This window comes from Acanthaster planci, linkage group LG02 (assembly GCF_054643075.1).
Source record: "Acanthaster planci isolate LZ-2023a linkage group LG02, COTS_SCS, whole genome shotgun sequence".
In the NCBI taxonomy this organism is placed as follows: Eukaryota; Metazoa; Echinodermata; class Asteroidea; order Valvatida; family Acanthasteridae; genus Acanthaster; species Acanthaster planci.
This window is the reverse complement of record NC_141778.1, coordinates 34,844,750-34,860,610: the sequence shown is the minus strand read 5'-3', so window position 1 is coordinate 34,860,610 and position 15,861 is coordinate 34,844,750. Positions and strand designations below refer to the sequence as shown.

General features: G+C 40.8%; 1 long non-coding RNA gene across 4 annotated transcripts; it reads left to right on the top strand.

The window, feature by feature from the left end:
- The first annotated feature begins 9 nt into the window (after positions 1 to 9).
- On the top strand, positions 10 to 10,393 carry LOC147800186 (uncharacterized). 4 transcript variants are annotated; one of them, XR_015424547.1, is made up of 8 exons: positions 10 to 504; positions 5,377 to 5,481; positions 5,719 to 7,780; positions 8,264 to 8,317; positions 8,507 to 8,737; positions 9,173 to 9,901; positions 10,139 to 10,208; positions 10,303 to 10,393. It is a non-coding gene; the product is annotated as an uncharacterized LOC147800186 (long non-coding RNA). The 4 variants fall into 4 exon arrangements; XR_015424544.1 differs by having other exon boundaries at positions 8,264 to 8,336; XR_015424546.1 differs by having other exon boundaries at positions 8,257 to 8,336.
- Positions 10,394 to 15,861: the final 5,468 nt, after the last annotated feature.

Here is a 15,861-nt window from a genome sequence, read left to right as displayed (position 1 = left end):
ACAGCCGAAGTTCTGCGTGTAAGGGTCTGTGTGACGTGTTCTTCGTTCATCACACGGGGAGCAATAGTTATAATTATATAATTTCAGCATTTCTGCAAAATTCACTCTGCGCACAACATGAAGGCAGGGAGATATCCACAGTACCAACGAACATGAGAAAACTGTTTCATCATAACAACGCACTGAGCTGGTGTTTTTCCATTAGTTTCGGACGAGGAAACAAACGGGGTCCAATACTCGAGGAGGCTGCATCTCTGCCATGCATCCCCATGTCTGCTTTGTGATTTGCAAGAGTCGAGGTGTAAATGAAACAACTCTGAACTTTCGTTAAACATAAGTTAGACCGCAAACCGAACTGTGAGCCTACGAAACTCTTGTGACTGTCGACATGTTGTGGTTATAAGCTCATGTTGTCATGGTTGTCGAATGATCAGAAAGATGATTTTGGACATATTGAGGAAACGTTGACATTTCAAAGACAAGATATTGGTGAGGTCGTCGTAGGTAAGTCTTTAAGCGACAACGGTAAGGTGAGTGAAAATTTGAGACATAATTCCTGTGAGTGTTTCCTATTTCACGAACGGTTGGTCTTTCTAATTGTTGTAAAATTTAAATAAAAATTCACACCCCAAAAGAAAAAAAACAAAAACAAATAAGCCGCCGTCAGTTTCCCCCACTTGTGCCTTCTGTCAACGATTCAAAATTAATCGTTTAATGCACAGACGAATACACTGTGTAGTGTGTAGGGTAGCATTAGCAATAAATGATTTTGCCGCTTAAGTCGATCCGTATTGATTTTTATTATTTGCACATGAATAACAGGTCAAGTAATGTCACCTTTTCGCCCAGAGGTGTTGGGTTTTCGCGCTTATTTACAATGTGAATTTCGTCTGCTTCTTTTCGGTAATAGGTTGTACAGTAATTCTTAGTTACTTTTTGCAGGCAGTGAGCCTGAAGTTTCAAGGACCAATTAAATTTCGTCTTGCAGGTGAATTTGCATTTGAATAAAGTCGAACAGTGACAAGTGGACTCACTCGCGTGTCAGTGGGCGTGGTTAGTGCCACTACAGTTACGACAAAGCACCAATGAAATTCGACGGTTGTTATGATTTGCATATGAATATGACGGTCAGTCAATGAGTGCGTGCAGTTGGCTATTATTGTTTTTGTGTGTTTGAAGCACTGAGTGCTGAAGAGCCAAAAAAAATCGGGTAGTTCTGTCATTGCATTAAAAAGACTGCACGTGCCTTAGTGCGTGCTGGAAAAAGTCACTCCTGTTGCAGTGTTTATGTGTGTACACATGTACACAACTGTACATATACATGTACATATTATGTACTTGTCCATGTAAAATATTCCTTGACTGCACAATGTTAATAAATGTTGATGACAAATTTCCTAGAGGACTCTACTTGATCACCATGTTTTTTGTATATGAAAATGGATGCTTGTCATTTCAAGGAGTGACTTAAATTTGCATGAACTAACCAATAGAAGGCCTGAGGCCAAGTCACGTGGCTGAATAATACACTAAGTTGTTCTCGGTTGACATTGTGAGACCTAGAAATACTTTTTCATCTCAATCTAATTTTGGGTGGGTTAAGTGGTGAATTGTTTCATCACGTTATAGACTTAAGCTTTCAGGATTGCTGTGAAAACTTTGATTATTAAAAGCTATAGCTGCTCAGTTATGACATATATTTTGGTTTATCTGTTGTACTGTGCTTGAAATGTACAAATTGACGCAGACGTTGCTTAGCTGAATAATTTGAGGAAGGAAAGGGGACCACAAATCATTATTTTATCAGTCTTTTTCTTGTGTGGCTTTGTTATTGAACATATGTTGTGAAATCTGAAAAATGTTCCGTCTCAGAAAGCTTAAATTTCTTTTCCATAAAATAAACAGTTTGTTATGTGCAAGACATCTAAATATGTTATGGCAAGCATGATGCATTATCAGGCATGTCAGAGCTATAGCAACCACTCGTAATCTGATATTGACCACAAGTCATGTGCTTATTGTAATTACATGCATCATTAATATCTTTACATTAATTTTCTTAAACATTATTAGCAAGTCCAGTTTTCTGAGATTAGCAGTGACATTTTCTTTTGATATTGTATGTTTCACATGTGAAGATGGAAAATTTGACTAAATAGCGTAAATGACTAAATAGTGTAAAAATACTGCATTTCTTCTGTTCCAAGGAAGTGAATTCAGATTAGTTACTGGTGTGAGATGTGACTTGCCAGCTGTCACATGCAGTGGAGTTACTACCATGCTAATTTTGATCAAATAACTGTAAACCCAAACAAGTGTAGGTTGATAAAAAAGAACTCTCTTTTTGATCCACTAGCTAAAATTTAAGATGGCAAAAATTGGGCCCCAAACATCGTAATGCTCATGTTTAGAATGAAAAATTTGTTTTCTCTGAATAGAAATGTGGCATACATGGCCACTGTATGAGCTGGATGCTACCACATCAATCTGCCATTAAAAGTTTCATCTATCACTTGTGCACTGGTACAAATTGAAATTTTGGGCACTTTTTTTTCTTGTTTGAATGCATCTCCACTTTCCATCACATAAATTTTGGTTTTATGATTGTAACTCAAATAAGCACATATTGGCAAGGTTACATATTGAATCTTCAGTGCATGTTTTGTCATGTGTAACCTCCAAATTTTTTTTTGCTCTTCTATCTGACTGGAGGTGAAGTTCCCACTGCTAGCCCTAGTGGTGTGATACTGCTTTCCTTTTTTTTTTTTAATATTTTGTTTTTTCCCTCTGACTTGAAGGCCCTTGTTTGTGTTTCTTGAGACCATAGAAAATCCTTTTTTGTCCTCCTCTAAAATTTGTGTTTACAAATTCCGAGCACCAATTCATAAAAAATACTCCCCTTGTGTGAGAAAAAATTACAATCACATGTAGGGCCAGTGCTGTAGCCTGCGTACCATGTTTTCAGATGGATCGATCGATCGATTTATCTGTTGCTCCAGTATTTCTGATGGATGGTGCAGAAAAAAACAATATGCAGTTGAAACCTTAAATGTAGGAAACATGGCTGGCCCTTGTGTGTTAGCTAGGCTTACAATTTAATCTGAAGCTATATCTACTTTTCATGATTAAGATTAATTCATTAATTGTGGTAAAATAGACTTAGAATAGGAAGTAAAATTATCTCTATAATTCTTTAATATAATACATATCTGTTTTGATTTCAAAGTAATTCTTTGCAGGCCTATATCTAAAGAACTATTTGTCTGACCAAGTTGAAACGTGGTACAAATACAAACCATGGCATGTTATAGATAAAAATGGGAGTGATGATGTCATAACCTGATTTTTAATGAATTTTCAAATTTTCACTTGTTCATATATTAAAGATTCATTTTTGCCATTTTGTAGTTTTTGTACCTATATGTATAAAGTCTTTGGCAATTTCATCCATCTGATTGACAACTCTTGGCACAAACTTAGACCATCATCCAGATCATTGTAACATTATCTTGTGTCACATGACAACGCATTAAAGGTGCATTTATCAAAGACCTTTAACCAAAGAAATAAAGGTCGGATTAAATTCGAATTTGGCATGCACCTAGAAGAGAATGTATTAAAAATGAAATAGGCACATGTCACATGATGTCATGTGAAGGGTATTTCTCAAGCCTACATACAGATCCGATGAGAATCAAATTTGAAATCCAACCAGAGAGTAATGTATTTTGACAGATGAAAATTGACGTCACATTAAGATGACATTGTCACATATTATGTGATGTTATGTTGAAGGCGTAGTTTTGATATGTACATGTATCTGCGGGATCAATTCACAAATAACTTTTATGAGGTGTTAAACATAAAATAAATTGACAAAGTATGGGATATTACAAGTTGCATAAACATATTTCTTGTTTTCTCTATATTTCTGTTTTTGAAAATATACGTCTACAGTCTAAAAGCTTGTGCAGCATTGTTTTCAGTAAGTGAAATTGTAATAACCTGAAATGTCTTGTTAGGCGAAGGACATCCAAGGATGTGGTGTAAAGTATGATGCACATCAAGTACCTCATACTAAACTCAGCTGAAAATAAACTTCACCTTGTACTAATTGAGCTGTAAGTCACGTGACTTAATTTTCTCACACGCAATGTGCATTCCTCAAATACATTTTTCTTGAGTTTGTATTTACATTTACCCCCTTATTGTCATTCAAAAACACTTCAGACAGTGGTTGACTGCAGATATGAGATGTGACTAAAAATAGAGGATGTGGCACTAAATATTAGGATTGGAGTATGTAAAACTGTGATTTATTTGTAATATAAATATGAATCATATCCTGTATATGTCTCTGGGTGTTGTTATTTGATGCATACACCCTGTACATGAAGTAGAGACCCATCTTGTCTGTCGTCATGAAAAGAAAAGTTGGTAGGAATTAGTGAAGTTGTGAAATTTGAGGGAATCTGTTTTTGTTCTAACAGGTGTATGTAATGTGAACAGTTTGCCCCATCTGTATATGATGGATTGAAGTGTAAGTCACGTGTCTATGTTTAATCACATGAACATCCTGAATTTATGTGATATAAATGTTTGTCTGTGTATTGTAAGACTGATCTGCAGATATTACCATAACATGCAAACCCCCATCTATATAGGAGCAGGAGCTTCCAACCATCGAGGCTGATCAAAAGTCAATTTGAAATAATCTCACTGAAAGATTTAATGTGAAGTGTACTTCCATTCCTCAGCATTTTGCATAAGGTCCGTAGACGAATCTAACCAGTTATGTCTTGTAATGTACAAGACATCCCTGGTTTGTCAAGCATGATTTCTCTAATACATAAGTATTTGAGATCAATCCGTCAATTGCTTCAATGATGCCTGTAACACTGAGGGACAGAGGACTGCACACAAGGAAAGGGTGATCATGCAGTTGCAGCTAAATTTACTTGTAGGAGAGGTAGCTAGGCACTGTAGTCAGCTAGGCTTAGACTATACTTCAATCTGTTTTGTTTTTCAATTTTTGTTTGGCACAACTGGATTTCAAGTTGAATCCATCCTGGTAGGTTAGGCTTAGACTGAGAAGTATTAAAAAATCCCTGTCAGGTCAAGTCAGGAGACTTGCTACTGGTAACCTGTAGTCCGGTACAACCTGTTTCAGGGTCGGGTCGTCGGCGACTAAACTGGCGTCCCCACCAGATTCCCTCGGGAGGCTGGTGAGGAGGGTGGCTGGACACCCTGGTGGAACTAAAGAAAAAATCCATCTCTAAGGGCGTCGGCTCAGGAGAGTCAACGACGGCCATCCAGCAACTCCAAGCTTTATTATGGGCTCAGTAAACTGACCTTTTTCTTGTTTCTTTGTTTAAGGATGCTGCTGAAGCCCAGGTACCGGAAACAGGGATGCCACAGAGGAAGTCCGACAGACGGCTGCCGACCCCTCATGCTGAGCATCCCACGCATACGTTTCTTGAGGTTAGTCTGTTATTGAAGAGCACTGACAAATGTCTGAAAATAAGGATTGCTTGTGCTTGTCTAGTGGACGCAAATGATGAAAAGCAAATGATGACAACCGTGGCCAAGTCCAATACGGAATTAAACTTTGGAATTCCAATACAGACAGTCTGAGAAACTGTTAAAACGTCTTCAGAGAAAAGTAACGCTGAATTTTTCTCCTCATTTTATTTCACATTCATTTCTTTCAATGCACAGCTTGGAAGCAACTTTTGGCAGTTGGAGTTCATCTCGGATGCGGAGTTGACCAGTTCACTAGACAATGAAGGTAAAGGACAAGATTGTAAAATCTTGAGTTGACCGAAAATAATGAGGCCCAAGCTTGCCTGCATTGAGAAGTGTTTTAGTGTTTCTCAGTACAGGATCTGAAGCTGGACTTCTTGAAGATGAAGAGACAGCTGAGGAGCCGATGTGAGAGGACAGCATCCCTGACATTGTCAGGAGCCAGGAGCTGGGAGGAAGGACAAATGACAGTGTTGACAGCATGTAATCACCATTTTATTCAGTGTTGACAATTTCTAGGATTCGAGGGGTAGAAACGTACCGAAAGATCAGGTGGGTAAAGGCAGAGCAGCAGTTGCAGTAGGTGAATATAGCGTTGCGAAGCAGTTGGCAGCTTGCTTGAATGTGAGTCAGTGTGCGTTTGTGTGTGCTTAAGAGAGGTTATTTATACCAAGTCAAGTAAAACCACTAATAAATCCGATCTCGGAAACAAGCTTTAACCAATTCACCAAGAAGTATCTTAAAAATTAGATCATAAAAATTAAACGACGATGTCAGTGCACAGGCCGCGACACACCCGTCTGTAGTTAATTGATTAAATAGTTCAAGTAATTAGGCGATGGTTTGACTGAGAATTGCATCGAGTCAAGAAGTATGCTATTTGTTTTTTCAGTCAGAAGGTTTGGTGATTAGAGACAGGTAAAAAGGTGCTTAAGCAAGTTGCTGATGGTAACCGAGTTGGTCATGTGGTTGGTCAGTTGCTTGTACGGGAGTAGACGTAAGCTAGTATAAGAAACTAGATATACTGGTGTCGTTGAGAATAAGGATGGAAGTAAATGCACAGTCATCAATGTGTCAGTCAGTCGGTTGGTGGACAAGTACGAGTAAGTGTGTGGCTAAGTAGGTAAAATAACGTAAATGTATATGCAGACTAAGTGAACCGGTCAGGTGTCAGGAGTTCAGGTTGGTGGTCAGTCAGTAATCGTAAGTTCGGATGTACCGCAGTGATGTAAAGTTAGTGAAATAATAGTTAAAATGTACCAGGTAAATAAGGTTGTGGTGTGTTGATCGGTCAGTCAGTAAGTAAAAGTAATCCGTGTACATGTATGTAACTAAAATGAAGTGACAGTAATCAAGTAAGTAGTGGTAAGCTGTAACAGTATAAAAGTGTAAGCAGTAGTTTTTAAGTATGTGTATGTAATTAAGTAAATAAGTTGGTTCAGGTCATTGGTTGGTCTGTTGGTCGACCAGTCATTTGTCGGTCGGGGAAAAAAAAGGAAAGTGGCTAAGATTCAGCGCTGGGTGTTATTAATTTACTTGACTGTTCGGTTGATTATTCCAAAATAATAAATCTGCTATCTGTTTCTTCATCAGAAATAAACCGTCTTGTGAATAAGCTGCAAAGCAAAAATAAATAATAGGAATATGAAAACACTTGAATGTTAAAAGTTGAGTCGGTAAAATCAAATGAAGCTAACAATTAAACTCACCGATATAAAAAGCAGTAATGTTTCAAACAGAAATTTTGGACTGTGGGATAGTGCGAGTACAAATTGGAAAGCAAGTGATGAGAATGTTGAAGCCTGCAAGCGGTGCAGTCAACTTGCAAAGCTAAAAATATGGCACCCGAGCAAGCGAAGCAGCTTAGTGAGCGCATGACAGACAGACGCCAGGGATAGGTTCTGAAAAGAGAGAGGGTAGGGCTGTTAAAAAGATCATTTTGTAGGATGCACACATACTGTCAAATATTTCTACTAAAGAGACAGCAGTACTTTGAGGATGGAGTGAGGTGATGAGAAGAAAGACTTTGAAGTGAATTGGCATATTAAATGAAGCCCATCCAGTCTGGGTGGAGAAGTTTCACTTTTGCAGAGTTTGGGACAAGTTCTGTGGTGGGACTTCACGAGGCTGGAATCCACACGGTTGACGATGAAGGGGAAGGCATCCTTGCCAGCCTTACAGGATCCGGAAGCGGGGAGGAGGAACGACAGATGACCGATGACCCTGCTTGCTGAGCGAGCCGTTTCTACTTTTCGAGGTGAGTCGATATGGAGAAAGCTAGGACAAAGATTCGGCATGGATGAGGAATACCTTCAAGGAAATAGGACGGAAGACCTTCAGATTAGTTGTGCACGTCCCACTTTCAAGTGGCAAAGTCTTTTGTGGTATTTTCTTGGGCTTTCAATAACACTGCCTCGAAAAACAATCCGCCTTGATTCAATGTGCACAGAGTTTGAACGTGCATCTGTATAATCTTGGTAATTTGGCAAAAGATGAGTTTACCCACAGAGCACTGGCAATGGAATGGGGCAGAGGCGGGACAGTGTCCCCTCCGCATTTTGGACTGGGGCATCCCCTCCCCCCACTTTTATCAGTTCCTGTGATGGGTTAGGACTTAAGGGATCAGCCTATTAATGGCCGATGCCCAATGGTCTCACAACTGGCCCCTCATTCCGATGCCATTTCTCCAGATCGAATATCGGATTTCACTTCTGTGTTCTTTCATATTTGCAGTTCACAGCAAAGTGCATCGCCCAGCCCAGGAGTTACTGCACGGATGAACCCCAGATGCCAGGTCTCTAATCAAGACTGTGGTTGGTAGATTGGCTATGTGTCATTGTGACGTTAGGTTAACAGGTTTCTTGTTGGCCTTGACTTTTCTTTGTGTTTTGGAGGTTTGGCTTGCTGCACATTTACTAATCTCCTTGCAAAGAAGGTTTCTTCTTATAAACGCTGATAAGCATCTTTTTGTCTTTACTTGTAGATTCTTCTTGCTGAAAGGAAGTGACAGCAACCGAACCCACACCCCTTAAATGAAGCAAGAAATTTCAGGAAGAATGAAAAATAAAAAGATTTCGGAGCGTTGTGTTGTATTCCTAGGGCAAGGAAGTCTCTTTCCCACCTGGGCCTCGTTAGGCCCGTTTAGCCCCGCCCTTGCTGTGGACTACTGTGGTCCTGTGAAGAGGTTGTAAACTTGTTTCAGGACCAGGCAGAGGTATTGTCGGCCTTCCTCTTCTTAATCTTCAGAGTGTTCCTTTTCAGTAAATGAATATTTTCAACAAATGAGTTTCTAATCTAACCAGTAATGTCTTGTAATGTACAAGACATCCCAGGTTGCAGTGTCAAGCATGACTTCTGAAATACGTAAGTCCAGTCGGTAACGACAGGCAAAAGCAACATATTTTGAAATGTTTATCTTTCAAAAGTCCTCTTGAAGCTGTTGTTCCCATGATAGTTTTTGGTTAAAGGACTGTGAAACCAATCAGTAGAGATTGGAAAAGGGAAAGGAATGTGTGCGATATAAATGTTCATCTATTCGTTGTAAGTCCAATCGCAAAGATTGGCAAAAAGTGAAAACCCCATCGTCTCAGGAGCAGGAGCTTGTAGCCACTGGGACTAATCAAAATTCATTTCTGAAATATTATCGCAGAACTATTTAGTGAGAAGTCTACTTCCATTCCCCGGCATTCCGTATAGCCTTTGTGGATTTGCGTGAGAAAAATACTCTCACTCCTCAGTTGCATATCGCGCTTTGAGATGGATCCATCAAGTGCTTCAATGATGCGGCCTGTAACACTGAGGGACAGAGGACTGCACACAAGGAAAGGGTGATCATGCAGTTGCAGCTAAATTTACTTGTAGGAGAGGTAGCTAGGCACTGTAGTCAGCTAGGCTTAGACTATACTTCAATCTGTTTTGTTTTTCAATTTTTGTTTGGCACAACTGGATTTCAAGTTGAATCCATCCTGGTAGGTTAGGCTTAGACTGAGAAGTATTAAAAAATCCCTGTCAGGTCAAGTCAGGAGACTTGCTACTGGTAACCTGTAGTCCGGTACAACCTGTTTCAGGGTCGGGTCGTCGGCGACTAAACTGGCGCCCCCACCAGATTCCCTCGGGAGGCTGGTGAGGAGGGTGGCTGGACACCCTGGTGGAACTAAAGAAAAAATCCATCTCTAAGGGCGTCGGCTCAGGAGAGTCAACGACGGCCATCCAGCAACTCCAAGCTTTATTATGGGCTCAGTAAACTGACCTTTTCCTTGTTTCTTTGTTTAAGGATGCTGCTGAAGCCCAGGTACCGGAAACAGGGATGCCACAGAGGAAGTCCGACAGACGGCTGCCGACCCCTCATGCTGAGCATCCCACGCATACGTTTCTTGAGGTTAGTCTGTTATTGAAGAGCACCGACAAATGTCTGAAAATAAGGATTGCTTCTGCTTGTCTAGTGGACGCAAATGATGAAAAGCAAATGATGACAACCGTGGCCAAGTCCAATACGGAATTAAACTTTGGAATTCCAATACAGACAGTCTGAGAAACTGTTAAAACGTCTTCAGAGAAAAGTAACGCTGAATTTTTCTCCTCATTTTATTTCACATTCATTTCTTTCAATGCACAGCTTGGAAGCAACTTTTGGCAGTTGGAGTTCATCTCGGATGCGGAGTTGACCAGTTCACTAGACAATGAAGGTAAAGGACAAGATTGTAAAATCTTGAGTTGACCGAAAATAATGAGGCCCAAGCTTGCCTGCATTGAGAAGTGTTTTAGTGTTTCTCAGTACAGGATCTGAAGCTGGACTTCTTGAAGATGAAGAGACAGCTGAGGAGCCGATGTGAGAGGACAGCATCCCTGACATTGTCAGGAGCCAGGAGCTGGGAGGAACGACAAATGACAGTGTTGACAGCATGTAATCACCATTTTATTCAGTGTTGACAATTTCTGGGATTCCAGGGGTAGAAACGTACCGAAAGATCAGGTGGGTAAAGGCAGAGCAGCAGTTGCAGTAGGTGAATATAGCGTTGCGAAGCAGTTGGCAGCTTGCTTGAATGTGAGTCAGTGTGCGTTTGTGTGTGCTTAAGAGAGGTTATTTATACCAAGTCAAGTAAAACCACTAATAAATCCGATCTCGGAAACAAGCTTTAACCAATTCACCAAGAAGTATCTTAAAAATTAGATCATAAAAATTAAACGACGATGTCAGTGCACAGGCCGCGACACACATGTCTGTAGTTAATTGATTAAATAGTTCAAGTAATTAGGCGATGGTTTGACTGAGAATTGCATCGAGTCAAGAAGTATGCTATTTGTTTTTTCAGTCAGAAGGTTTGGTGATTAGAGACAGGTAAAAAGGTGCTTAAGCAAGTTGCTGATGGTAACCGAGTTGGTCATGTGGTTGGTCAGTTGCTTGTACGGGAGTAGATGTAAGCTAGTATAAGAAACTAGATATACTGGTGTCGTTGAGAATAAGGATGGAAGTAAATGCACGGTCATCAATGTGTCAGTCAGTCGGTTGGTGGACAAGTACGAGTAAGTGTGTGGCTAAGTAGGTAAAATAACGTAAATGTATATGCAGACTAAGTGAACCGGTCAGGTGTCAGGAGTTCAGGTTGGTGGTCAGTCAGTAATCGTAAGTTCGGATGTACCGCAGTGATGTAAAGTTAGTGAAATAATAGTTAAAATGTACCAGGTAAATAAGGTTGTGGTGTGTTGATCGGTCAGTCAGTAAGTAAAAGTAATCCGTGTACATGTATGTAACTAAAATGAAGTGACAGTAATCAAGTAAGTAGTGGTAAGCTGTAACAGTATAAAAGTGTAAGCAGTAGTTTTTAAGTATGTGTATGTAATTAAGTAAATAAGTTGGTTCAGGTCATTGGTTGGTCTGTTGGTCGACCAGTCATTTGTCGGTCGGGGAAAAAAAAGGAAAGTGGCTAAGATTCAGCGCTGGGTGTTATTAATTTACTTGACTGTTCGGTTGATTATTCCAAAATAATAAATCTGCTATCTGTTTCTTCATCAGAAATAAACCGTCTTGTGAATAAGCTGCAAAGCAAAAATAAATAATAGGAATATGAAAACACTTGAATGTTAAAAGTTGAGTCGGTAAAATCAAATGAAGCTAACAATTAAACTCACCGATATAAAAAGCAGTAATGTTTCAAACAGAAATTTTGGACTGTGGAATAGTGCGAGTACAAATTGGGAAGCAAGTGATGAGAATGTTGAAGCCTGCAAGCGGTGCAGTCAACTTGCAAAGCTAAAAATATGGCACCCGAGCAAGCGAAGCAGCTTAGTGAGCGCATGACAGACAGACGCCAGGGATAGGTTCTGAAAAGAGAGAGGGTAGGGCTGTTAAAAAGATCATTTTGTAGGATGCACACATACTGTCAAATATTTCTACTAAAGAGACAGCAGTACTTTGAGGATGGAGTGAGGTGATGAGAAGAAAGACTTTGAAGTGAATTGGCATATTAAATGAAGCCCATCCAGTCTGGGTGGAGAAGTTTCACTTTTGCAGAGTTTGGGACAAGTTCTGTGGTGGGACTTCACGAGGCTGGAATCCACACGGTTGACGATGAAGGGGAAGGCATCCTTGCCAGCCTTACAGGATCCGGAAGCGGGGAGGAGGAACGACAGACGACCGATGACCCTGCTTGCTGAGCGAGCCGTTTCTACTTTTCGAGGTGAGTCGATATGGAGAAAGCTAGGACAAAGATTCGGCATGGATGAGGAATACCTTCAAGGAAATAGGACGGAAGACCTTCAGATTAGTTGTGCACGTCCCACTTTCAAGTGGCAAAGTCTTTTGTGGTATTTTCTTGGGCTTTCAATAACACTGCCTCGAAAAACAATCCGCCTTGATTCAATGTGCACAGAGTTTGAACGTGCATCTGTATAATCTTGGTAATTTGGCAAAAGATGAGTTTACCCACAGAGCACTGGCAATGGAATGGGGCAGAGGCGGGACAGTGTCCCCTCCGCATTTTGGACTGGGGCATCCCCTCCCCCCACTTTTATCAGTTCCTGTGATGGGTTAGGACTTAAGGGATCAGCCTATTAATGGCCGATGCCCGATGGTCTCACAACTGGCCCCTCATTCCGATGCCATTTCTCCAGATCGAATATCGGATTTCACTTCTGTGTTCTTTCATATTTGCAGTTCACAGCAAAGTGCATCGCCCAGCCCAGGAGTTACTGCACGGATGAACCCCAGATGCCAGGTCTCTAATCAAGACTGTGGTTGGTAGATTGGCTATGTGTCATTGTGACGTTAGGTTAACAGGTTTCTTGTTGGCCTTGACTTTTCTTTGTGTTTTGGAGGTTTGGCTTGCTGCACATTTACTAATCTCCTTGCAAAGAAGGTTTCTTCTTATAAACACTGATAAGCATCTTTTTGTCTTTACTTGTAGATTCTTCTTGCTGAAAGGAAGTGACAGCAACCGAACCCACACCCCTTAAATGAAGCAAGAAATTTCAGGAAGAATGAAAAATAAAAAGATTTCGGAGCGTTGTGTTGTATTCCTAGGGCAAGGAAGTCTCTTTCCCACCTGGGCCTCGTTAGGCCCGTTTAGCCCCGCCCTTGCTGTGGACTACTGTGGTCCTGTGAAGAGGTTGTAAACTTGTTTCAGGACCAGGCAGAGGTATTGTCGGCCTTCCTCTTCTTAATCTTCAGAGTGTTCCTTTTCAGTAAATGAATATTTTCAACAAATGAGTTTCTAATCTAACCAGTAATGTCTTGTAATGTACAAGACATCCCAGGTTGCAGTGTCAAGCATGACTTCTGAAATACGTAAGTCCAGTCGGTAACGACAGGCAAAAGCAACATATTTTGAAATGTTTATCTTTCAAAAGTCCTCTTGAAGCTGTTGTTCCCATGATAGTTTTTGGTTAAAGGACTGTGAAACCAATCAGTAGAGATTGGAAAAGGGAAAGGAATGTGTGCGATATAAATGTTCATCTATTCGTTGTAAGTCCAATCGCAGAGATTGGCAAAAAGTGAAAACCCCATCGTCTCAGGAGCAGGAGCTTGTAGCCACTGGGACTAATCAAAATTCATTTCTGAAATATTATCGCAGAACTATTTAGTGAGAAGTCTACTTCCATTCCCCGGCATTCCGTATAGCCTTTGTGGATTTGCGTGAGAAAAATACTCTCACTCTTCAGTTGCATATCGCGCTTTGAGATGGATCCATCAAGTGCTTCAATGATGCGGCCTGTAACACTGAGGGACAGAGGACTGCACACAAGGAAAGGGTGATCATGCAGTTGCAGCTAAATTTACTTGTAGGAGAGGTAGCTAGGCACTGTAGTCAGCTATGCTTAGACTATACTTCAATCTGTTTTGTTTTTCAATTTTTGTTTGGCACAACTGGATTTCAAGTTGAATCCATCCTGGTAGGTTAGGCTTAGACTGAGAAGTATTAAAAAATCCCTGTCAGGTCAAGTCAGGAGACTTGCTACTGGTAATCTGTAGTCCGGTACAACCTGTTTCAGGGTCGGGTCGTCGGCGACTAAACTGGCGCCCCCACCAGATTCCCTCGGGAGGCTGGTGAGGAGGGTGGCTGGACACCCTGGTGGAACTAAAGAAAAAATCCATCTCTAAGGGCGTCGGCTCAGGAGAGTCAACGACGGCCATCCAGCAACTCCAAGCTTTATTATGGGCTCAGTAAACTGACCTTTTCCTTGTTTCTTTGTTTAAGGATGCTGCTGAAGCCCAGGTACCGGAAACAGGGATGCCACAGAGGAAGTCCGACAGACGGCTGCCGACCCCTCATGCTGAGCATCCCACGCATACGTTTCTTGAGGTTAGTCTGTTATTGAAGAGCACCGACAAATGTCTGAAAATAAGGATTGCTTCTGCTTGTCTAGTGGACGCAAATGATGAAAAGCAAATGATGACAACCGTGGCCAAGTCCAATACGGAATTAAACTTTGGAATTCCAATACAGACAGTCTGAGAAACTGTTAAAACGTCTTCAGAGAAAAGTAACGCTGAATTTTTCTCCTCATTTTATTTCACATTCATTTCTTTCAATGCACAGCTTGGAAGCAACTTTTGGCAGTTGGAGTTCATCTCGGATGCGGAGTTGACCAGTTCACTAGACAATGAAGGTAAAGGACAAGATTGTAAAATCTTGAGTTGACCGAAAATAATGAGGCCCAAGCTTGCCTGCATTGAGAAGTGTTTTAGTGTTTCTCAGTACAGGATCTGAAGCTGGACTTCTTGAAGATGAAGAGACAGCTGAGGAGCCGATGTGAGAGGACAGCATCCCTGACATTGTCAGGAGCCAGGAGCTGGGAGGAAGGACAAATGACAGTGTTGACAGCATGTAATCACCATTTTATTCAGTGTTGACAATTTCTAGGATTCCAGGGGTAGAAACGTACCGAAAGATCAGGTGGGTAAAGGCAGAGCAGCAGTTGCAGTAGGTGAATATAGCGTTGCGAAGCAGTTGGCAGCTTGCTTGAATGTGAGTCAGTGTGCGTTTGTGTGTGCTTAAGAGAGGTTATTTATACCAAGTCAAGTAAAACCACTAATAAATCCGATCTCGGAAACAAGCTTTAACCAATTCACCAAGAAGTATCTTAAAAATTAGATCATAAAAATTAAACGACGATGTCAGTGCACAGGCCGCGACACACCCGTCTGTAGTTAATTGATTAAATAGTTCAAGTAATTAGGCGATGGTTTGACTGAGAATTGCATCGAGTCAAGAAGTATGCTATTTGTTTTTTCAGTCAGAAGGTTTGGTGATTAGAGACAGGTAAAAAGGTGCTTAAGCAAGTTGCTGATGGTAACCGAGTTGGTCATGTGGTTGGTCAGTTGCTTGTACGGGAGTAGACGTAAGCTAGTATAAGAAACTAGATATACTGGTGTCGTTGAGAATAAGGATGGAAGTAAATGCACGGTCATCAATGTGTCAGTCAGTCGGTTGGTGGACAAGTACGAGTAAGTGTGTGGCTAAGTAGGTAAAATAACGTAAATGTATATGCAGACTAAGTGAACCGGTCAGGTGTCAGGAGTTCAGGTTGGTGGTCAGTCAGTAATCGTAAGTTCGGATGTACCGCAGTGATGTAAAGTTAGTGAAATAATAGTTAAAATGTACCAGGTAAATAAGGTTGTGGTGTGTTGATCGGTCAGTCAGTAAGTAAAAGTAATCCGTGTACATGTATGTAACTAAAATGAAGTGACAGTAATCAAGTAAGTAGTGGTAAGCTGTAACAGTATAAAAGTGTAAGCAGTAGTTTTTAAGTATGTGTATGTAATTAAGTAAATAAGTTGGTTCAGGTCATTGGTTGGTCTGTTGGTCGACCAGTCAGTTGTCGGTCGGGGAAAAAAAAGGA